Source organism: Paroedura picta, chromosome 4, assembly GCF_049243985.1.
Source record: "Paroedura picta isolate Pp20150507F chromosome 4, Ppicta_v3.0, whole genome shotgun sequence".
Classification (NCBI taxonomy): domain Eukaryota; kingdom Metazoa; phylum Chordata; class Lepidosauria; order Squamata; family Gekkonidae; genus Paroedura; species Paroedura picta.
In genome coordinates, this window is record NC_135372.1 from 77,609,147 (window position 1) to 77,634,018 (window position 24,872).

General features: G+C 43.3%; 1 protein-coding gene across 1 annotated transcript in view; it reads right to left on the reverse strand.

Annotated features, from left to right (window-relative positions):
• Nucleotides 1-24,872, reverse strand: part of FGGY (FGGY carbohydrate kinase domain containing) — a 479,871-nt gene that overhangs the window by 398,719 nt on the left and 56,280 nt on the right. The window contains exon 2 of the transcript XR_013230265.1: nt 5,266-5,382. The gene's annotated coding sequence lies outside the window, so the exon portion shown is untranslated. The remainder of the gene's footprint in view (nt 1-5,265; nt 5,383-24,872) is intronic.

Below are 24,872 nucleotides of genomic sequence, written 5' to 3' on the forward strand. Positions count from 1 at the left end.
TGATCCAGCGTATATTGGCAATTTGATCTCTAGTTCCTCTGCCTCTTCGAAATCCTGCCTGTACTTCTGGAAGTTCTCGGTCCACATATTGCTGGAGCCTAGCTTGTAGGATTTTGAGCATTACTTTGCTAGCATGAGAAATGAGTGCAATGGTGCGGTAGTTTGAACATTCTTTGGTATTGCCCTTTTTTGGGATTGGAATGTAAACTGACCTTTTCCAATCCTGTGGCCATTGTTGAGTTTTCCAAATTTGCTGGCATATTGAGTGTAGCACTTTTACTGCATCGTCCTTTAAGATTTTGAATAGTTCAACTGGAATGCTGTCACTACCACTAGCTTTATTGTTGCTCAGACTTCCTAAGGCCCATTTGACTTCACATTCCAGGATGTCTGGCTCCAGGTCAGTAACTACCCCATTGTGGTCATCTGGGATGTTAAGCTCGCTCTTGTATAGTTCTTCTGTGTAATTTTGCCACCTTTGTTTAATCTCTTCTGCTTCTGTGAGGTCCCTACCATTTTGGTCCCTTATCATACCCAACTTTGCATGAAACATTCTCTTCATATCTCCAATTTTCTTGAAAAGATCTCTGGTTCTCCCCATTCTATTGTTTTCTTCTATTTGTTTGTACTGTTCATTTAAGAAGGCATTCTTATCTCTTCTAGCCACTACAGTGATATAAAGTAGCCTCCACATGTGGCCATAACACATGTATTATTGTTGAACTCCAAGTTGAACTCCAACTCATATTCTAACAAACTTGAATTAAATGAGAACAATTTACCATACTGGTGAGAACCAGCATGGGGTAGCTGATATAGTGGTCAAGAATTTGGAAGACCCAGGTTCAGATCTTCAATGCACCATACATCTCACTGGGCAATGTGGGCCCATCATTCTTTTTCAGCATTGTTCACAGACTTATTATAATACGGTGACCAGATTTTAAGATTGGTAAAGAGGGACACCATTTACTGGGGGGTTGCCAACCTCCAGGTACAGCCTGGAGTTCTGGAATCACCACTCAAGCCTGCATAGCTTGGAGACACCAGAGGGTTGCCAACCACCAGGTGTGGCCTGGAGTTCTGGAATCACTACTCATTTCTGTGCTTACAAAGAGGCTCTACGTTTCTCTCCCTGGGAATGGGTCCAAGACGGAGCATTTTGCCACAGCCTGATTGGGCTTATCGTTGATTTTATTTGGTTGTTTATTTGGTTGTTTATTTATTTATTTGGGGATTTATATAGCACCCCTCTCAGGAAAACTGTCTTGGGGTGGTTTACACATATACATTCAGTAGACTACTACAATAGCAGCATTGTCAGGGCTGTGATGAGCCCAAGGTCACCCAGGTAGAATAATAGAATCATAGAGTTGAAAGGGATCTCCTGGGTCATCTAGTCCAACCCCCTGCACTATGCAGGACACACACAACCCTATCGCTCATCCACTGTAGGTAGCTGCATGTGAAGGAGTGGGAAATCAAACCTGACTTGGCAGATTAGAAGCTACTACTCCTAATCACTACACCATGTAAAGTTTATCTATATAGCTAGGAATGTTATGTTAGTTTCCAAAAAAGAAAGATGGTTGATATTAAATTCTATTAAGCATCCTATCCTAATTCAAGTACAGAGAAATTCCCATCCTATGGCATATACAGTTTGTATCAGATGTTTTAATACTCAAGATCTTGTCTGTTTTACAGGTTCACATAGACCTCATCACCTAATTGACTATCAGAGAGCCAGTGTGGTGTAGTGTAGTGGTTAAGAGCACAGCCTCTAATTTGGAAACCTTTGATTTCCCACTCCTCCACATGCAGCCAGCTGGGTGATCTTGCACCAGTCAGGTTCTTTCAGAGTTCTCACAGCCTCACCTACCTCACATGGTGTCTGCTGTGGGGAGATTCAAATGAGTAGCTGTGTTGGTCTGAAGTAGCACAATAAAATTGGAGTCCAGTAGCACCTTTGAAACCAACAAAGATTTATTTAAGGCATGAGCTTCTTCATCAGAATATGAACTGACCATCAAGCCAGTAGGAATGACTTTTGCTTATATATTCCTACTGCCATGGTGGTCAGTTCATAGTCTGACAAAGCTCATGCCTTAAATAAATCTTTGTTGGTCTCAAAGGTGCTACTGGACTCTGATTTTATTGTTGTAGGGAGAGGATAGGTAGATGATTGTAAGCCACTTTGAGACTCCTTTGAGTAGTAAGAAGCAGGCTATAAACAAAACTCTTCTTCTACCATACACATTTGCTTTAATCTTTTGATCTATCTCTGCTTCTATTGCACTTTTTACTCCAGAGGCCCATACATAAAGTAAGCTTGTCAGGTGCTACCTAAGCACGTACTAAAGATCTCTTCCAAAAAATAGCAAGTTCCATGTGTCACAATGCAATGCACTTAGGACTGCAAAATGTCCACAGCATTTTCATCTACTGCAGCATAAAATGCAAGAATAATCAGTTAACAGTATACTGTTTTATTTTGCACATTACTATTTATAAAGATAGCAGTTTTTATTTCATGGCTATTTCTTATATTATTCTGTACATTATAAATTGTTCATGCAGTCACAATAGTCTTGAGACAGGTATTGTGACTATTCTTTCTTATATTATGCACAGACATACCCTAAATTGTAATGCACTCTCCTCTTCCTCTTCCCTTCTCCCAGTCTTACAGCCCACATCTGAAAACTGTGGCTAACTTTTGGGTCCTAAACCAAAAGGGTCTGAGAAGCACTGGACCAAGACAGCCCTGATTATTTCATATAAATGAAACTGAGACTAACTTCCATCCTATTCTGGTCTGCCCAGTGAGGCTTACTTCCAGGAAAGTGTTCCTATGATGGGGCTGTCAGTACATGCTTTTGTTTAACCTACCAAGACAAAGGAAAGTGAGGTGAAGGTCTATTTGCCTTCATTTTCTTGAGAGAAGACCCCTGCTTTAAACATGTGACAAAAAATTTGAAATGACAAAACTTACATCTTTTAGATTTCTGTCTGCTGCTCGGCAGTTAGCAGTACTATTGGGGGGAAAGGCTGTTTATATTAGCCGGATGATGATGTGTGCATGTAATGCCTGAGATAGACGGGGTTCCCCAAGCAGCCCCCTGCCCCTAATTGCAAAACTGCTCCGCTTCCCACAGCCTGGTGATGCAGCGGCGGAGAAAGGCATACCTGCCCACGGCTATCAAAGGCCGTGGCAGCCTTAAGGCTTGGCAGCGGATGTTGTTTGTTTGTTTGAACAGACCCCACGTGTCTGTGAGGAGGCAGGAATGCACCCCGGTGAGCCGTATGAGCAGCTGCTGCCTTCAGCCTCACTAGCATTCCGCAGTGCCTGTGCAGCCCTCCTGAGGGTCTGCCTCTTCCCGCCCATTGTCTTCTCCTTTTTCTCACCAGGTTCACAGCCAGACTCCCTTGGCCCCCTCCCCGATTCTCCGGATTCCCATTCTCGGTCCCCCTCTTTCTTTGGTGCCTTTTGTTTCCCGCCACATCGAGTCCCCTCAGCAGCCCATTCTGACGGAGAGGCCGGTGCTGTCCCGGGCTCCACCCTGCCTCTTGGGTTTTTAGGTGCGGCAGCCAGGCCAGCAGCCACCTCCTCTGTGGCCGGCTGGGCAGAGCGAAGCAGGGAACAGGGCGGAGGCAGCCACCTGGTCGCCTGCCCCATCTGGGCTGGCCCACTGCGTACCTCCTCCTCCGTCGCCGCCACCTCCAGCTCCCTCAGGCCCGGCCGCTTTTCACAGCTAGGTCTGGCCACCTAGCCTCTGCCCTACCCTGCCCAACGGGCCGTGGCTCCTCCAGGGCATCACACCTGGCCGGGTGGGTGCAGGAGCCTGTGGGGGGGGGGCAGCAGCTTGACCAGCTGGCCACCACCTCCAGGCCAGGTGGGGACTGAGGGCGGCCTCTGCCTGGCATGCCTGCACAGGCCAGCCAGGGCAGAGCGCCACTGCTGGCCATCTGGCTGGCCAGGGGGCAGGGAGGGAAGCAGGGAGAGGGCTCTGGCAGGAAGCAGGACTTTAAAGGTTCCAGTCAGGATGACCTGGAAAGTGTGAGTGTCCCGCAGGAGTTGGGATGGATGGGCAGCTTAAAGATAAAATAGGAGAGAACCATGCATATCAACTCAATTACCTTACAGGATGTATAAGATTAAAATGTATTTATCTCCATTTTGTAATGTATTTATATCTGCTTTACTGGATAATTAAACTACACTTCTGAGAGCAAAGATCTGGAAGATCAAGATTCCACTCCCCACTTTAGCACAAAGCTCACAGCAGAAATATTGGTACAGCCATTTTCTCTCAGCTTAAAATATCTCAAAAGGTTCTTGCAAGTATAAAATGAGTAAGAGTATATCACCTGGAGCTCCTTTGATGAACGATGGCATAAATATAAGAACATAAGAGAAACCATGTTGAATGAGGCCTACAGTGGCCCATACCCAGATGTCAGCAGGGCCAGAACTCCAGAAGCCATCCCACTGTTGTCCTCCAAGAAGCAGGAAGATAGAGTATCACTGATCACTTCAGTGAGTTATAATAGGATCAAGACCAACCACTTGCCCACTAGACCCCTGCCCATCATGGCTCCTAAAAACAACTGACATAAGAATAGCCCCCCTCCCCCTCTGGGATATAATCAACCTCCCCCTCTCAACAGGGGAATTCCCAGAGAGATTAAAAGAGGCAGTGGCGCTCCCGTTGCTGGAGAAACCATCTTTGGACCCGCAGGAGCCCTACAGGAAACAAGCACTTTGATACCTCCTTTGTATGTGTATGTGTGCCACTTGCCCTCTCCTCACACCTCTGCTAAGTAAGTATGAATCAAGTTTATTCTGGAGCCATAAGCCTTTACAAAGTTTTATACCAATAAAGGTATCTGAATCTACAAAGTACAAAAAGATAATCATAAGCAATAAAAGCTGGTCACTAGATAATAATACATACAATGGAATCCATACAACAGAACATCATGGATCATCAAAATCAGCCATTGCTCCTCCCCTTAGTTCTTATCTATCTGGCAACCAGAACAGTGCAACCGTATTGGAAACATGTGGATCGTTATCAGACAATAGAAGAATCACCATCTCAGAATCTGGAATGCCAGGGGCAATTGGGAGTAATCTACTAAGAAATGTAGTTCTGGGTTCTATATAGAAATTACAGTTCAGTATATAATGGGTCAGGTCTTCAATTTCCCCTTTGCCACAGATACCTAAGCATTGCTCACTTAGGTGACCCTGCAACATACCTCTGTGCACAGCAGTGGGCATTGCGCAAAGTCTCAGGATTTTGAAAGCCATTCTCAGCCTCACGCATCTGCTAAAGTTGTGTTTATTTCCTTGTTCACTTCATATATAAATGTATCCTAGGGAGAAAAAATACATTGCTTTTAAAAACCCATCCTGTAAAATTCCATTTGGATAGTGTTGCCTGCCCACCCCTCAGTGTAAAGACAACCACATTCTGTTATAAATTCACTACACAGTGACATTCAAATATCTGTTATATTCCATGTGTGTAATACATATTTGAAAATGGAAATTGTAACTAAAAGCAGCATCAGAAATATCTTCACTAGCTTTTGATAATATATGTAATATTTCTGTCATTGTTTGCAAACTGTTTTATGAAGAATATTTACTTATTCATTTGGATACATTTCATTTGCCTGCCCAGGAAGCCTTGTCCCAGAATTTACTGATTTTACTGCTGATTTTACCATTTTTACTGAGGGGCTTTACGCACCGGGATCTTTGTAGCAAATTGGTCACTGAATGAAAAATCGCCATTTAAAATAGTGGAATTCGTCGTTATGCATACCTGCCTTTGTAGTGGAATCCAGTTGCGTTTTGTAGCATTTCCCACAGGCTTCCGGTCTCGGCAGAAATCGCTAGAAAGGAAGCACTATTGCCAAGCTCGTCCTGCCCCTGGCCGTCAAGCAGCCAATGGGCAGCCGTTAGCATGCTCCCAAACAGCCCCTTTCCCTTTAAGAAAGGTTTTTTAAAAAAAAAACAGACCCATTGCAACGAATCTGTGTTAATTCGTTGCAACGGAGAGACCCATCCTGCTGCCTGGTGTGTTTGAGCTGTCGTTTGATCGTTGCCACGCTCCCTCCGAGTGAAAAAAAAAAATCCCCCCCCCCTCACGGGCCCGATTTTCGGCTGAATTAATGTGTAAAAAATAAAGGGAAAATACATCAGCAAACGGGCTTCTCTGTTCTTTGTGCTTAGTGACTGAAGGGGAGGGACTGAAACCGGGGAAGCCTCTAAACTGAAGAGGCTCGCTGGTGCGTTTATCCCTGCTCGCTCGGAGAAAAAAAAATGGCGATCGCTTCGCCGGAAGATCAGAGAAGAGAGCCAGGGGGAGGGACTTTGTAGAAACCGCAACAATGTTAACGCACAGGTCTTTTTCGCTAGTGTTGCAGATTGGTTGCAGGAGTGTATCGCTTTCCGGAGGGTGAATCCACTTTTGGGGATTTCCCTGAAAGCGCTACAAGGAAGCGCTTTTTGCAGATTGGTTTCAGGTGTGTGGCAGATTGTCGACGACGTTGTGCATAACAGCAAATCAGTAGCGTTTTCAATTGGCAACCATTGTGCTATTTTGAAGGCGTGCAAAAAGCCCCTGAGAATTGTATTGCTGAAATTTAATTAATGTCTAGCCATTTCAAACTAAATGTTGCATTATTTAACTTGTGTTGTTATTTAATTAATCTAATTAAATACAGCTTAGTGATAAAACTCTGTATAATAATAACCAGAACAATCAAAGACGGCCTGAAATAAAGGACTTTAATACCAAAACTGGCTAAAAATTATCTGAAGTCTTAGGTGAAGAGAAATATTCTCAGCTGGCACCAAGAAAGCTAGTAAAAGTAGGCACCAATCCTACTCTCTCTTGACTTCCGTGAGAACCCTCTAGCCTTGTTTGTTACAATAATCTTAATTACCGGGCAGGGCAGCATGAAAAAGTACAGCCTTTCAGATACACCCTTTAAGGCTCTGGAGTTGAGTACCAACACTTTGAATTGTGTCCAATAACAGGCAGCTATTACAGATCTTTCAGCACAGGGGTAATACAGTCCCTGTCCCAACAGCAATCTGGTAATTGCATCTACAAGTGATGGAATTCTCTGGAGCATTTATATGGAAGCTAAAAATCAAACTTCATTTTCCTATTCTAGGCCAGTTTTGCACATTTTTCCCACCAAGAGATACATGACAATAAGTTACATTCAGAGTGAAAGCAGCATGGCTATGGTTAATAAACAAACAAACAAAAATAACAAAAATATTACCAAAAGAGCCTTGTCACATGGCCAAAAAGAATATGCTCAGTGCAGCCTGAGTCTGGCTCAGCTATATAACTTAAGTCTTCATTACTATAAGTCTTCAACATATTATACTATCTTTTATAATAAAAGCAAGTAGCAAAGAAATACATCTTGTTCTCATGTAATTTTATTTATTTATTTATTTATTTATTTATTTATTTATTTATTTATTTATTTATTTATTCACATTTATATACCACCCTCCCCGAAGGCTGAAGGCCTATGCTGCAAGTACCCTTGCTATGGATAAACAGATCAGGGTCTGGACAGAAGACCCTCTGGAACTCGTTTCAACAGTAAAAAGGCAGGATGCAAATATAATAAATACCAAGACAGTGTAACATGCGAAGCACTCTTCAGTTATTCAGAAAGAACTCGACACATCACATCAAGTTACACACAGAGACACCAGTTAATTCTGCAGCTGACTTTGCAAGAACCTTCCTAGCTACTATGCAGGAATCAGGAAGATTCACTTAAAGCTTTCTTTTAGTGCAAAGAGATACAGACCCTGAATAAAGGCCACTGTTGCAGTCTTGGAAATGAGGAACACTTCAGATTTATAAGCAAAGCTCTGTAGTAGCCTCACAGAGGACAGCCCCAAAGATCTGGCAAGAAGCAGTTGCCTTGTAGCTTCTCTCTGCCAAAAAGCACAAAAAAGAATCCCAGTGTTGTGGGAGTCTCTTGCTCATTCCAGTCAAAGGACAATATCACAGCCTGGCATTTGTATCAAGAACACAATGCTTGAGAGTGGGAGAATGAAAATCCAGGGGAGGGGGAGAAAGAAAGCCCTTTAAACACCAGGAAGGAAACCGTCTGGGAGAGAGGTTAATGAAGATTAACTAAAAATGCAGGAAACACAGGCTCAGTGGGTGAAATTGGCACAAGCTTATTACACCCAGTCAAAAAACTAGAGTCAGTTATGATAGGCAAATATATCGTGCAAGGTGATAGTTTAGCTGCAACAACAAACCTGTTGCTGAGGAACACAGCCCTGTTACTGATGAGATCCAGTTTTAATAAATTGGGTGGTAGCTAATTTGTAAAAGAGAGCATGAAGGAATTCACACCAGCCTCCAACAAAGTTTGAGCCCCCTAATTTTTGATGTAGGAAATCTGGCTAGAATTATTCAGTCATGACAGAAAGACACTCTGTACATTTTCAGAAATACTCATTTTTAACATTTTAAGGCCTTTAGAAAAGACTAGCAGGTTCTTGGGAAGAGAGCTGAGTCAGACCATGTCCTGATGAATCATAATAATGCTATAAGTATTAGTCAAAAGGATCCTTATAGCATTATTATGATTCATCAGTACATGATCTGACCCAGGGCTCTTTCCTAAAACATGTTGTTCTTATTATCATTATAAACATTATTGTAATAATAATAACCAGTTCCCCTTTCCTAGTAATAAAATGTCTCACCACCATTAGAGATAACAAGGATGGGCATAATTCCAGATGAAATAATCTGCAGGAACAAAATAAAACTGGAATGCAGTGACACCTTAAATACTAAAAAGATTTCTTCCAGCATATGTTTTTGTGAGCCAGAGCTCATTTTAACATTATATTCACAGAAAGCTTGTGTGTGTGTGTGTGTGTGTGTGTGTTAAGGGGGGCAGATCTTAGTGAGAGTAGGGCTGCCGGGCCTATGACACGAGGTCTTTCATCAGCAGCCCTAGTTGCCTGCCACCACTCAAAGCAGTGGCAAAAGAAAATAATTTTTTGAAAAACCCAAAACATTGGTGTTGGCTGCACAGGTATGCCCTTTCTGGGGGGAACCCAGAAGTGATGGAGGGTAGCTCCAGGAATCAATAGAGTTTCCATTGATTCCTAGAGGTCTCCTACCAAGAAGTGAGATGGCACTGCAGCTAACATTGTACCACCCCATGTCCCTGCTCCAACCTTTTCATCAGTTTCTAGGTTCCACCTGGTAACCTTAGATTCTGGATCATAATAATTTTTCAAGGATAGTTTTTGTTTTTAGCACCACACAAAATAATTGCCGACTTACTTTGGAGCGTGCCTATGAAAATTCTCTGCATAATAGACTTTATATTAAACAAAAATGAACACCTATCTAAAGCTACAAATCCTCAACTAGGTGCCAGTTTGGTATTGATGGAAACAACTATGGTATTTCCAGTTAAATGTGTTTAGATTTGAGGAAGATCTTAGTCATTTGACCATTTAGGTTCCTCAGAATTTAGGTTATAGAGATTTGGGGAACTCCTAGAGCATCACTGGGGTGACTATGATGTCACTGCCAGGTTTTTTCTGGAAAAGACATAAAGACATTCTCCTCCTGCCTGGAGAAAAGCAGTAAGAGAGCTGCACCAAAAGTGGGAGAATGTCCTGAGGCTGATAACCCTAAGTGACCCCAGTGTAGCAAAACATCTTGTTTCAACTCTGCTGCCACCCTTGCAAAGAAGCTATTTGCGTTTTGTTAGCATGCCAGCACACGGCTACCTAGGCTACCAGCCTTTGGCCTGCTAACGAAGCACACAGAGCTACTTTTACATGGCTGAGACTCCAAACCAGTGTAAAGTTGAAACTGACATGCCATTTAAACTGGGCCTCAGTCCCCTTTTTGGCAGGGGAAGGCTATAATAGAGCATGAAGGCCCATGATAATAATCATCAGTCTCAGTGAATCCAAGCAAATAACTATATACAGAGCTCATAACTTGCATGTGCACAGACTTACCTTCTCACAGACACCATGATACCCAAGTCTCAGAAAAATACTTAAATATTACCTATTACATATTACCCATATACTCTTACATATTACCCATATACTCATATACAGGCTATAAACATAGATGCTCACTCTTAAAGACATGTGTATGCACAGGATGAAGCACAGATGCTTTCTCCTTTGGCATTTCCTACTGCCACCAAGTGCTTTCAGGAAGGTGGAGCTTTGCCCAGCAATGATTCTGATTAGCCATTGAAGATTTTACCAAATATGTAGGTTTCTAAAAATGCTTTGACAGCAGCACTTGTGACTATAAGAAAACTGTGACAACCATTTTGTGGCTGGCTCCACTTCCTGTGGCAACCATTTCGTGTGACTGTGCATCAGAAGTCCAAAGGTGCCCACTGGCTCCAAAAAGCTAGGAACCCTGATCTATATAATGTCATGCTCATTTTGAGAACAACTCATGAACCTCCTAGGCTTTCCCCTCAACATAAGATGAAATGTCCCTTTAATTTTGTTTCAAGGAAGAGCTCCAGTGTGCATGCTCTATGATAGCTTCAATGAGGAGGGTGGTGCTCAAGGGCTTTTTTATTTTCCCAGCTGAGCCATGCTATAGCATTACAGTGCAGCTTAGCTGGGAAAGGGAGAGGGAATAAATGCCAAAAGGAGAGGGGTGTGGCAGTGGCAGCAATGAGCAGTATGGAGGCCAGTTGTATAGATGCTGTTCCCACTAGGGCTGCTAATCTCCCATTGATGCCTTCCACTGTAAAAGTTGCTCTCCAATTGATTAATTCCCCTGGAGAGAATGGCTGCTTTGGAGGATGGAGTCTCTGCCTTGTGAACGTGGCCCTGTTGCCACTGATTCACTGCAGTGATTCTGGTAAAAGTTCCCCTTTTCATTTTTTTTGGCTCTGGGTAGGGTGGGGTTTTGAGTTAGAGGCACCCACAATGCAGTATAGCTGTAGGAGTTCCAAAGAGTTCCAAAGAACCCCCAAATTTTAAAAAGATGGGTGGGGGAGGTTCAGTTCTGGGGGCATCCAAAGTGGGTGCCCTAATATGACTTCCATTATTTCCTATGGTGTGAAGAAAAGCAGATTCCCTAGTCTATTCATAAATTCCCATCATAGGAAATAATGGAGGTTGGGTGAAGGCACCCTCTTTAGGGGTGGGTTTTTGAGGTAGAGACACTAAACCTACAGCTGTAGCTGTTCAAGCCTCTCCTCAAAAGAACCCCCAAGTTTCAAAAAGATTGGACCAGGGAGTCCAAATCTAGGAACACCCAAAGAGGGCTCCCCATCTGACCTCAATTATATCATACTGGCCCGTCGCATTTAGGAATACAACAGATGCTAGATTAGGAGGGTGGAGTGGAAGAACCTCCCCTCCCCCCAGGACCTAGAAAGGCTGCAAGCAGCTGTTAGGGAACTCACCAGCAAGCAACAGGTAAAGTAATTCTATTTATCTCCGTTTCATTATGGACAAGACAGCCTATCCAACCAGTTCAGAGTTTCTTTTCTCTGCTTCTTCACCAACCCTGAGCGGACAAAATTACCACTTAGTAAAATTCCACTCAACCTTTGAGGCTTTCAATCACAGCAGTGAACGCTTTTGTGTTGCAGCTCCCAGTTTTTGCTAAATTGTATTCTAAGCACCTTAATTATAGAGTACCCATTCTGATGGACCGGAGAGGAGGTTAACTCCCAAGGAACATATAACACTCAACTGGAGTGCCAGTGGGCAGGATTTTCCTTTCGTATGTGTGGCTGTATGAAAGTCTGTGGAGAAACAGCCTTGCAAGAGAAGCTGCATAGTAAACAATGTAAATCTAAAAATATCTCAGACACGATGTTCCATTTGCCCAGTCTTTTTTGACATTAACACAGAAGTCCTGGGGTTGCCAGTAGAATCCCCCTGCTAAAGAGCACTGGTGGAACGTGGCAGGATTTACTCTGAGGCAGAGTGCTTAATCCAGATACTCAGTTTTCAAGGTCAGAACTCAGGTTTGTCATATATGTAGAAATAACATCAAAGAACTCCTGAGCATGTGTAGATAGCTCTTTCTATCTGCTGAGGAAACGATAACAAATCCCTACTTGTTAGTTTGAGGGACAGAGAATGCGATGCATGTTCAAAAGGAAGAGGAGAGGAGCAGAACTGTACTGACTGGGATTTTTCCTCAGGCCACTGAGACTGAGTATTGTGGCATTCTAGTGCAGAGGAGACCCTATTATTTGAATCCTATGACTAGCATTTTAGAGGCTTCTCATTTGCATGATGCTTTCAAGTGTTCAGAGTGTTTCACTTCTGTTCACCTGTTGTTAACTTTAGATAGACCTACAAGAAAGGTAGAGCCTCTTGTGGCGCAGAGTGGTAAGGCAGCAGTCATGCAGTCTGAAAGCTCTGCCCATGAGGTTGGGAGTTCGATCCCAGCAGCCGGCTCAAGGTTGACTCAGCCTTCCATCCTTCCGAGGTCGGTAAAATGAGTACTCAGCTTGCTGGGGGGTAAATGGTAATGACTGGGGAAGGCACTGGCAAACCACCCTGTATTGAGTCTGCCATGAAAACGCTAGAGGGCGTCACCCCAAGGGTCAGACATGACCCGGTGCTTGCACAGGGGATACCTTTACCTTTACAAGAAAGGTGAGGTTGCTAACTCTGGGTTGGGAAAACTCCTGGAGATTTGGGGAGGGAGGGGGTTTGGGGATCTCCGCAGGATACAATGCCATAAATTCAACCCTCCAGAGGAACTGATCTCTGTAGTCTGGAGATCAGTTTAGTTTTAGGAGATCTCTAGATCCTACCGGGAGGTTGGCAATCCTAAAGATAGGTCAATTATATCCAAGATACTGAGACTAACTTGTTTAAGATATCCAGGTATTCACGTGGATCAGTTTCCCAGTCACTATGTTGTATCAGTTCTCAGGCCATGCAGACATGTCTCAGAACCTACTTATGGCCTACAAGACCATGAACTATTCTGCCTGTAATTGCAACGTCACTGATATCCATGAAACATCTCCATGGATGTAACTTTTACCTTCCCCTTTGCATTAAAGGTGCCCTTCCTTTTTAAGAGAAGGGGGTGTAATGGAAGTTTTTCATGTAGTTGAAGCTTTTCATTTCATGGCTGTAAATAATATCAGTATCATCTAGTTTAAAGCAACCCATGAAGCCTCTACTAACGGGACAGACCATTTTTCTCCAAGTCTGTTGGCAACTTTACCGACTGTGCTAGCTGGACAGAGATTTTTTCTCAGGTCAATGAGATTGTGGAATGTGCCACTGTAATGCAGATGAAACCCTGTTATTTGAATCCCATGATTAAGAGAACTGTCAATAATATCAGCGTATACTTATTCTAAATAGCAGACTATAAATGCTGAACTTTTGATTCTCCTAGTTTTTCTTCTTGACCATTGAAGCGATTGAGTGTGCACCATAGCCTCAGGTCAGTTTGGTGATTTTTTAAAGGGCTCAAGTCAAAGCACAAGCTGTCTTTGGCCTATTATGTCTGGGTATTTTCTCTTGCTTTCACTGTGCATGTCCATTGGGTTTTCTTTGTTGTTCTGTATTGATTTGCTTTCTGGACACTGTTTCCCCAGGTTTTCTTTTGTGCCAATTTCCCCCTTGTTTCACTTTCAAACTTAAGGTAATTCAAAAGTATACAGATTCCCTTGGATTTCCTCACCCTTTTGTCAACCTCTCAGGGCCATTCCGCACAAGGACCAATGTTGCCAATTGCTTTCACAAAGTGGAAATGCTATTTTAAATAGTGGAATCTATGGAGGGACTGTAGCCGGAGAAGCCATTGCTTTCCCCTCTCCGAGGAAAAAAAAATGGCGATCGCTTCGCTGGAAGTTCGGAGGAGAGAGCAAGGGGGAGGGACTTTGTTGCAACTGCTACATTGAGAACGCACATGTCTTTTTCGCAAGTGTTGCAGGTTGTTGGCAAGAGTGTAGCGATTTTCTGAGGGTGAATCCACTTCTCCCGATTCTCCGGAAATTGCTACAACGAAGCAATTTTGGCGCTAGTGTGGCAGGAGTGTGGCAGATTGCTCACGACGTCATGCGGAATGTAGTTTTAGTGGCGAAAACAAAATGCAAGACTAGTGCTATATTAAAGTCGTGCGGAATGGCCCTCAGAGATCACTCTCCCAGCCATATCAAGGTCATTCTATCCATTCTGTACCTTACAGGCTCCATTTTCCCCTTGTTTTAAAATTTCACACTGAGATGGCAAGCCTTTGTCCCTGTAACACTTTAGTGAACACAGTTTGGGGGAGTTAAACATTTTGGCAGTCTCCAGAAGCCTAACATTAAAATGGTGTCTGAGCCACATGGACCTTCAAGCAAACCACCAAACTTTTTTTGAAACTGGCAAAAACCTGCAAAGGTCTTTTCCCCCATATTGCCAAGTGCAGGGGACTGTCTGCTATGTTATTGGCTCCTATGAAAAATGGACATCACATGATCATATGATCTCATAATAAGTTGGAATATGCCTGGTAGAATCCACTGACATTGCAAGCTGTAATTGTTGGCAATATGTGTGTGTGCATACAACTCTGAAAAGTCAGCTGCAACTCCAGCACGCTTTGCACAGGAGTGCAATTTGTATGGGGGAGTTCTCTGGCAAAAACACTGAAGAGTTTTTTTTTAGTCTTGTGCCACTTAATTAAAAAAATGGGGGGGGGTTCGTCCCCCCCTTTGAGTTCCTTTCTGTTCCCTTTAATTCAATAAACTAGCACTAAAATGCAAGTGCAAAACCTGATTTAAATGGATTTAAATTGAAGGTGCTCGCTGGAAGCTACTGTGCAACTGATAGGACAATTATGAAAAAAGTTTGGACAGCACCCCCACAAATCACAAGTGACATTCCACCTCGATTTAGAAAGGTACATTTTTAAAATTGTAGCTGCAGAATAAATACACTGGAGGAGAAAGATGGTACAGGAGGTGGACACCGAATCTGAAGTCAAGATTAAAGGCTTACTGCTCTGAAAATATGCAGTAAAATGTGTGTGCATAATGGGCATTTCACTGAACCTTAATAATGTGCCTTACCCATGCTTTAACTGGTCTGCTAAGTGCCTTGAGAGATATGTCCATGTAATGCAAAAAACATGTTTCAATCACTGTTTACAAAAATTGTTTTCCTCACATTATTTTCAACATCTGTGCACACATGTTGAGTCATGCACAGGATTAATAAATCTACTAGCTTCTGACTATATATCAAATAGTCATGTGGCTGATGTGCCCAGCTTATGGTCTTGCACAAATGGTGGTTACTGGATTACAGATTTAACTATGAAGTTACTAGGAAATCTCTCGCATCATTACAACAGTAATAGTTGAGGCTGCTCCTGAAAGACATTCCCCTCCTATCAATTGCCATCACTAGCACTGCCGACTTGAGAAGTATTTGGGGGGGGAGGGAGAGATTTGGGGAGGGGCAAGATTTCAGTGGAGTATAATACCATAGAATCCACCCTCCAAAGCAGCTATTTTCTCTAGGAAACCTGATTGGTCTCCTGGAGGGCAGTTATAATTCCAGGAGATCCCCAGGCCCCATCTGGAAGTTAGCAAGACATGCATTTTTGCCCATTTAAACCAAAAGTAATCAACCAAGCAGGGGTATTTTTCCTTTCAAGTCCTGAATCCATTGCTGAGTCCCCTCCATTCCCCTCCTCCCTTTATGCATTTTAATAGGTCAGATCTAATAGAGATTGGTGAGCAGCGCTAGTCTGCAATCCTCGTTTCAGCTAATTGTAAGTCAGCCTGGCATGACAGTTCTGTCCTTCACTTGCATGGTTAATGGCAGGGGCTTTGGGTAGCAAAAACGAAGCTATCCTTGTCTCCTTGGCAGCCCGCCAGCTCCAAATAATAATCCATTAATGTCTGCCCCACTGGCATCCTTGCCAAATACGAGGGATATCTTTTAAATAAACACTGGCAGTTCCCAGTCAGAGGAAAGCAAGGGAGTGGAGGAAAAACAATCCTTGACATTTCAGTGACTTTGCAGGGCGAGCTGACACCTGGTACTACCCTGATCTGGTGGTGTTTATGTGGAGCTTCTCTCTTGGCTCCTACGCTGCCTTTAAATAGAACTGGAAAGACATAATGATAGCAGTATCTTTCTTGGACATCCACTGAGGCTCGTTTTTCACCCTAGCCAAGGGGATCCTGATGTTAATATTAACATGAACATCTGTGCTGCTGTCTTCCTCTGAAAGTCAGAAAAACAGGTTAGCGGGCCAGCATGCTCCACGCCCTTTGTCAACAATGTTCTTTTTTCCCACACTCAGCTGCCTGGATATATTCTCTTTTCTCAGGCCTTCTTTTCCCATCTATTGATTCCTTAGCTGTTCATCCACCTAACTAAATAGCAGCATTGATCCGCAGAGAATGCTCTATCAGAAACTGCTCAACTTGTATGGAAGATTTCCCAGACATATCTTTCCCACCTTTATTCAGTTCATTCCATTAACATTTTTAAAAGCTTGTAAATATTTTTTTTTACTTCTTTTCCCTCTTTCATCCCATTTCCAGGTTCTCAAATGTGAAAAGAGGCCTGCAGAAAAAATCCTTGACCCTTTAACAGATGCTTAAAGTGTGCAAATGGGCAGTTGAAGCTTTTATGGCAGAGAGGAAAAAACATCATTTGGTTAATACTGTCCCATTAAGCCTCTATTAAAGGGGGAGGGCACTTTTTCTTCCAGGTTGTTGCACTGGTCTGGAAAATAAATGTATAGACTACACTGGGGAGAACGTAGGCCTGACTTTTAATGTGGCTCTGGCTGCCTTTTAAATATTAACAATATTCAGGGAACTCAAAGACATATTTTCATGATAGCCATCTCATATGAAAGGGTCATGATCCACACCCAGGTCTCAAAGGGAGCTTAAGAGTCTGGTCCTATGCATATATACTCAGTAGTAGGTTCCAAATGTTCAACAGAACTTGTTCCCAGAAAAGTATGCATAGCATTGCAGTCTTATTGGTAACAAATTCCAAAGAGAAATTCATGATGCAGTGCAATCCTAAGAACACTTTCTGGCCACAACTAATCTGCTAGTTTTTAAATCTATTCTCTAATTATTAGTGATGCTTAATTCTAATTTTGCATGTGCCAAATATAATTCCTACATAAGACAGATAGGGATATATAACAGGAAAAATCAAACATAAATAAAGTATACTTACGAACAAATTAAAATTATATTTACAGCCAGTGATGTTTGCTCATAAAATTTTTATCCAACTGCACATACTTAAATTAACATAGTTTTGTACCTTCCATTAACAACACTCATGAGCACTACAAATTGTTTTTGATTTGTAAAAGTTTGATAATTAAATTAAATTATAAGTTTAATTTATAAACAGCTTTTAATTTATTAACATGCAAGGACACTCCATATTGTTTTAGCATTTTTAATTCCGACAATGCTTATCATTACGACCTTCTGTGTGGCATACTGAAGTTATGCTGCCTCTACATAGTTATGTAACCCCTGTGATCTCACAGACCAGCGGTTCTCAATGTTTTCTTCGCCACAATCCCAACTTTGGCAGCAGCTGGTGTGCTGGCAGCAGCAGTGTGCACGAGTGGTGTGCGTGCGCATGCGTACAATGATCAAGGCGCCTGGAGGCAGCCATTGCCATGAAGTTCAATAGGGACAAATGTAAAGTTCTGCATTTAGGTAGGAAAAACCAAATACACCAATATAACATGGGGGAGACTTGTCTTGGCAGTAGCATGTGCGAAAAGGATCTAGGAATCTTAGTAGATCATACATTGAACATGAGTTAGCAGTGTGACTCAGTGGCTAAAAGGGCAAATGGGATTTTGGGCTGTATCAAACGGAGTATCGTGTCCAGATCACGGGAGGTGATGGTACCGCTTAACTCTGCTCTGGTTCAGCCTCACTTGGAGTACTGTGTTTAGCTTTGGGTACCCCAGTTGAAGAGGGATGTTGACAAATGGAACGTGACCAGAGGAGGGCAACAAAGATGGTGATGGGTTTGGAGACCAAGACATTTGAAGAAAGGCTGGGAGAGCTTGGTCTGTTTAGCCTAGCGAGGTGATGACTGAGAGGGCATCTGATAACCATCTTCAAGTATTTAAAAGGGTGCCATATGGAGGATGGAGCAGAATTGACCAGAACAAATGGGATGAAATTAATTCCAAAGAAATTCCATCTAAACATCTGGAAGAAGTTCCTGACAGTTAGAGCGGTTTCTCAGTGGAACAGGCTTCCTCGGGAGGTGGTGGGTTCTCCATCTTTGGAAATTTTTAAACAGAGGCTAGATAGCCATCTGACGAGAAGGCTGATTCTGTGAAGGCAAAGGGGTGTGTCCTGCATAGTGCAGGGGGTTGGAATAAATGATGCATGAGGTCCCTTCCAAACCTATTATTCTATTATTCTTATCTACTCATTCAGAGAGCTCAGAAGGAGATTTAATACTAATATACAAATCAGCTAGCCTGCATCAGATCCCCCAGAAATAGAGAGAGATCCTGTACACCTGGTTAGCTTCCAGATCAGGTTTAAGGTTTTGGTTCTTATCTTCAAAGCCAGGAATCTTGTCTTTCTGGAAAGAGCAAAGACCACCATTTACCAGTTTTGGCTGACTCAACAGCTGCAACCTTCCCTGGAAACAGGAGACCTTGCCTCAGTTATGGATGTCTTTGTGACATCAAAGTCAGAACCCAGTAGCACCTTTAAGATCAACAAAGATTTATTCAGGGCATGAGCTTGCAAGTGCAAGTGCAAGCATTCTTCGTTAGACTATGTCATGGTCTTAAAGGTGCTACTATTTTATTGTGCTACTTCAGACCAACACGGCTACCCATTTGAATCTGTGACATCAAGACTCTGAATGTGACATGGACTTTGAAAATGGACTGGGAATTTCAATGGAAGCAGAATGCTGGAGCTACGGTGCTGAGATGTGACATGGGAACCATACACTTCTCCTGCATTACAGAAATTACATTGGTTTCCTCTTATATTGGGCATCCTCTGGGTATGGAATTGGGGTCACTGTGGTGGGCAGGTAGTTGTGAATTTCCTGCATTCTGCAGGGGGTTGACTAAATGACTCTGGAGGTCCTTTCCAACTGTATGACTATGATACTTTGTTTTGGGCCAAATGCAAAGTATTGACCTTCAGACTACTAAATACCCTGGAACTGAGGGCATATGAGGAATTGTCTGCACCCCTGTGAGCCTGCTCAGAGCTTAAGGTTTTCTGGGGCTGGCTTTCTCTGTGTACTGATCTTATATGAGGCAATATATAATGGTGGGTCTCCATTATCACTATAATCACTATAATCCTACATACATTTTACTGCAAGTAAACCCTATTGAACAAAATCGGATATACATCTGCTTAGGCTTTCTCTGTACTGCCCAGTCCATCTCCCTTGGTCACTAGGCTGTTTTGTTAGGCATTATAGCCCAACAATTTAGCAAGAACGGAGAAGCCTGGTGCAGAGACACGAGATTGCCTATGATCCCAGTCCAGGTTTCCTGTGCATACATGAAGATTCTGGCAGAGGGCAAAGCTATTTACTGGTTTATACAATTCATCACACTGATTCTTTGCACAACCAACCAACACTCAGACACTTCAGCAGTGTCCATGTGTTATTTGGACAAGTCTAGGAACCTTTCCAAGTTGAAATGCTGGTAATTACAGGCTGATTAAGTGCCTGAGAGTGACTTTGTTGGTCAGCTTATTCTGATTCCCTGGAGTGTAAGGACCTACTGTTATGTTGCTGAGTGCATTGGTACCAAAGGAGAAAAGATACAAAGATTAAAATTAATTGGACAAGATTAGGTTGGTGGAGTAAGTTTTTACATTCCACAAAATTCTGCATTAAGGGAAATTGAAGACAGCAGAATTTGAAGAATAGCGCATATGAAGGTGAGATTTGTTCTCTGCTAGGGATGCCAGCCTTCAGGTGGGAACTGAGGATCCCCCTGAAGAACATGAATATTTTAGAAGGTGGGCTTTGTGCCATTGCCCCCCATTGAGGTTCCTGTCCTCCCCAGGTTCTATTCTCAAATCTCCAAGAGATTCCCAACCTGGATATGGCAACCCTACCTCCCCATCCCACATTGGTGACCAGGGAGGGCCTGGCAACCCTACTCCTGGCTGCCTTTTTATTTTAGCAGTTTAAAGACTGCATCAGTCACCGTGGGTCTGCATGAATAAAAGATTTTTTTAACCTACTCTGCAGCTACTGTTATGCAAGCTTTGAAAAGGAGGGAAACAAACTATTTCCTTGTTGGAATGCCAGCAGAGAGGGATTATCTTGAAAGTCTTCTATGTGTAGAAGGCCACACTTGAGCCAGCCTGAAAGCAGAAGATAGTTCCATACCACTGTATTTTTAGTTTTAACATGTTACTCCACTCCCTGTGCAGCCCATATATGGCAATCAATGCTAACTTCCTGTTTTGGTTTCTCAATATTGGAGTCAGGTTAGTTTCGGTTTCTGAGGCAACACAAAGCAGAGCCTACGTGGGCAGAGAGGAGCACTGGAAAGTTTCCTGAAAGACAGCAGACTCGCTGTCTCTGCATGCTGATGTGTGCCATAGGGATCCTTATCAAATCTTGAACCCAGTGCCCCGGCAATGTTTTTCCTGCCACTTACAGGTATCCATGTATGGCTGAAGGCAGATAAGAAAAGCAATTTCTAACACAGCAGTCCATTGAGAAATACCAATAACCCCCAATTGGGATGATGGGGGGAGGGGTGGGATTCCTGGACTTACTCATTGGCAGTGGGAGGCAGAAGTTGAGGAAGGGGCGTTATGCAACTGTATGGTGCAACCGCATGATTCTTGTGGGATCAGCTGTTCCTACCACATGCTACCAGTGTCAGCTGAAGCTCTTCATCAGTCAGCAACAACGTATTTGAATGGAGCTGACTGCTGTGCCCTGCATCCATCACTTCCTCCCAGTGCCTACCTGACATGGCAGGAAATCCTCTCCTTCCTCCAGCATTCTACTGTGGTGCTGGCTGCTCCATTTGGTAAATAGCTCCATCAGCCACCATTGCACATGCTGTTTTCAAGGCAGCAAATCAGTGTTCCAGCACACCACACTAGAATGCAGAGTGTGCACAGCTGCGCATAATTTGAATTGTGAGTCTACTGCGGATCCATTCTCACCCATTTTTAGCCAAACTTTCATTGAGACTTGCACATAGGAGCAGCCTGTTCTCCCAGTTTCTAGCACAATCTGATTGATGATAGGATGGCCCTGTGAAAATCAGAAAGTTACCGCCCAGACAGATGGCAATGTAGAATGCTGATTGGCTGGATCGTATGACTGTCACAAAGCCACTCCTCCTTCCAGTCAGAAACAGAATTTCAAGTAGGAAAAAACTGACTGCATCAACTGAGCATTTGATTGAATAAACATCCCAGTGCGAGGGCAGAGCTTCACTTTTGCTGTGTTTCCTAAATAAAGAAAAAGAGAAAAAAACCTCAAAAAGAGGTGCAATTGGATGGCAGAATTGCATAAAATTCACTCAATATATCCATGTGTGTATTTAAAATGCCATCAAGTTGCAGCTGTTTTATGGAGGCACTTCATGGGGTGTTCAGGATAAGAAACATTCAGAGGTAGTTTGCCATAGCCTCCCTCTGCATGTCACCTGTGGTATTCCTTAGACTCCCATCCAAAGACGAACCATGGCCAACCCTGCTTTGAAATCTGACAAGGTTGTCTTAGTTTGGGCTATCCAGGTCAGGACCAGTATATCCATACCTGCCATGAGCATCTGTACCTAAACTAAGGGATGGGGGCTTATTTGAGGATTTGTTTATTTATCATAGGACATGTGTAATATAGCCAGGAGATTGTCTGGCTGCCAGGCAAGAGACATTTGGAGGTGGTTTGCCATTGCCTGCCCCCTGGTATTCTTAGAGGTCGCCCTTTCAAGTGCTAGCCAGGGCCAACCCTGCCCAGCTTCTGAGATCTGATAGGACTGAGATTTGCATTTCGGCTTCAGATAAACTGCTGTCTATAGCTGCTGCTCACTGCATCTACATAAGCAGTTCTGAATCAGAATATCACTTCTTGGAAAGTCTGATTTTGTTAAGTGCTGCTATTCACCAATTAAGAGTGACACAAAACCAACTAACATTCTGCTTTTTTGGAGATGTCATTCCCATGCCTGCATGACTTCCTGTGCAAAGTTGGCCTTGTGGTTCATTATGCAAACATAATGAGTTCTCCATTTTGCATTCAAAGCATTTCCTAATTCACAGAATGCCATCCCCCCCCAAACACTCACGCACCAACCTACACACCAGAATTACTGGATCAAGGCAACTGCATGGCCTAACAACAGGCTTTTCCCATGAAGGCAGACCATTAAATAACATTTTTATCTGCAGCATACTGTTCAGACTTTACCAAACAAAGAGGTATCTATCTTTCTGTTTACAGTCTGCTAGTCAATGGGGGAAAAAAGGTGTTTATGCTCACTAGTATCCTATTATCTAAAAAGTAATTGTAAAAGTTGCCTGAAGCCACACCTACCTGGCTGGGTGTGATTGAAAGGAACAGTGTGTTATGCACTTTGAATTTGAGCCATAAAAAGTAAAAGTCTGATTGCCAAGAGGTTCTCATGAGGAACTTGGGAAGCTGGATTGACACTACTTTGAGACTGATAGTGCTTATGCCCCCCCCCCCCCAGGTCAGCTTCTAAATCTGTAAATAAATATATATGACAGAAATATCAAATGCCAAAACTGCTTTCTTCTCACTAGTCCAGCAACTCTGAAATTGCCCATTGCGCTGAGGGGTGCAAGTAGACTCCCAGAGTCTGTTACTCATTATTATATCGTAGAAATCAGAGTAACTCTCTCTACTAGGGCCTGCCCTTGTCCTTGTCCTTGACCTAGAAGCTGCAGTTGGTGCAAATTGCAGCAACAAGGATTCTCACAGGTACATCATGGAGAACTCATATGCAGCCAGTGCTGCACCAGCTGCATTGGTTGCCAGTTGTATTCTAGATCAAGTTCAAGGTTTTAGTTCTGACCTTCAGGGCCATCTGCAGTTTCAGCCCAGTGTACTTGAGGGATCATCTTACTTCTTATGCTCCTCACAGAGCCCTATGCTCTGCAAATTCTAACTGGTTGGAGGTCCCTGGCCCTCAGGACATACGCCTGACCTTGACCAGGGCCAGGGCCTTTCTGTTTCTGGCCCCTACCTGACGGAATGAGCTCCCTGAAGAACTGAGGGCCTTGCAGGAGCTTTCACAGTTCTGCAGGGCCTGTAAAACAGCTATTCCACCAGGTATTCAGTTGAGGGCGAGTGACAGAACATCCTCCAGGCACCCCTCCTATGGGTCATAGGGCCCCATGGCCCACTGAATACAGAAGGGGAAATGAGTAGGGTGGGGTGGGAGCTTTTATCTTACCTGTGTAAATTGCCTTGAGCTGGCTGGCCGGGAGTGGTAGTTTATAAGTACAAAATACATCGGCATCAGTTTACATGCTCCTTTTTTCTCATTTTCAGCACTGCTCTTTTTCACAGGATTGAAATCTCATGTATATTTGAATACAAGATCTCCAAGAACACTGTAAGGAAACATTGGGAGCAGACGCATGTGCTTGATACAGACCCTAGATGAGCCAGCCTCACTAGACCTTAGAACTGCAGGAGTTCATGACAGGGACTTGCAACTATACTGTATCTGCTAGTCCCCTTGTAAATAAACATGAAGAAGGGCCTGGTTCAGATTAAAGGAGGAGGAATTCCTCCCTTTCCTCCCGTGCTATTTGCAGTAGCTGAAACAGCCTGAGAGTAAGAAGGGAGTGTTAGTTTCTCTATGGAGAGTTCCTCTACCTTGTGGTCCCCAAGCTACTTCAACCACCAAAAACAGCACAGGGGTAAAGGGAGTGGTCCTGAGCTGAATCAGGCCCTGCTGCATATTTAGTAATGAGCTACCACTGGGAACCAGCAGCTACAGCTGTAAGTGCTCATGGTGAATTCCTGCAGTTTGTCATGTCTAGGCAGGCTCTCTAGGTGGTACCTAAAGAAGTGTGCATGCCAAACTTGGTTGGTCTTAAAGGTGCCACTGGGTTCAAACTTTGTTCTATTGCTTACGGTTACCCCCCTGAATCTGGATAGGTTCTCTCACACTGGGTGGAATCACTGGGGAAAGTAATGAATGAACAGCACCATAATTACGGATCATCAGCCACAGATGAAACAACATAGGCAAATTTTAATAATTGCCCAACTCACATTTTAAAGGTCAACCAAAATGATATATGAGCAACTTTCTCCAGAATCTTCATCAGGCAGGAGATTTGGAAAAAGGCCCAGAGAGTAAAAGAAGAAGTTTGTTTTTATACCCCGCTTTTCACTACCTGAAGAAGCCTCAAACTGGCTTATGCTCACCTTCTCTTCCACTCTCCACAACGAACACCCTGTGAGGTAGGCAGGGCTGAGAGAGCGCTGACAGGAATGTTCTGTGAGAACAGCACTTGTCAGGGCTGTGATGAGCCCAAGGTCACCCAGTTGGTTGCATGTGGAGGTGAGGGGAATCAAATCCAGCTCACCAGAGTAGAAGCCATTGCTCTACTCAGACCACAATCTTAAACCTTAAGAGTTCTGGAGGACATGGAAGCTTGCTCATCATTTTATGCCATTTGCAGTACCCTCCTAAACAGAGTTAGGCCTTCTAAGTCCACAGAAATCAGTGGAACTTAGAAGGGTGTAAGTCTGCTTGGGATGGCACTGGTTTTATGTGTTGATATCTGTACAAGGTATTACATGACTTTTT